This window comes from Pteropus vampyrus, unplaced genomic scaffold (assembly GCF_000151845.1).
Source record: "Pteropus vampyrus isolate Shadow unplaced genomic scaffold, Pvam_2.0 Scaffold1767, whole genome shotgun sequence".
In the NCBI taxonomy this organism is placed as follows: Eukaryota; Metazoa; Chordata; class Mammalia; order Chiroptera; family Pteropodidae; genus Pteropus; species Pteropus vampyrus.
Genome location: NW_011890548.1, coordinates 8246 through 8524, shown reverse-complemented (window position 1 = coordinate 8524; position 279 = coordinate 8246).

The following is a 279-nucleotide window of genomic DNA, read 5'->3' as shown; positions in this document are numbered from 1 at the left end:
CCGCCGTAGCCACGCCTCCCCAGCGGGAAAGGGCGGGGCATGCAAATGAGAAGTGGCGTCTCGCCCGGGGACGACGGTGCGACAACAGATACGCGATTTCTCTTCTAAGAAGTAGAAAATTTAAAAAAAAAAAAAAAAGGCACGGGAGTGTACTATCTAGTGACTCCCGTAGTAATTCTAAAGTGGCAAGGGACATGAGCCCTCGACTGCCAACGACCTGGCTCACCGTGAGTTGAATATGGGTGACAGGAGGAGGACAGCGGCCAAGGCGGAGCGCCA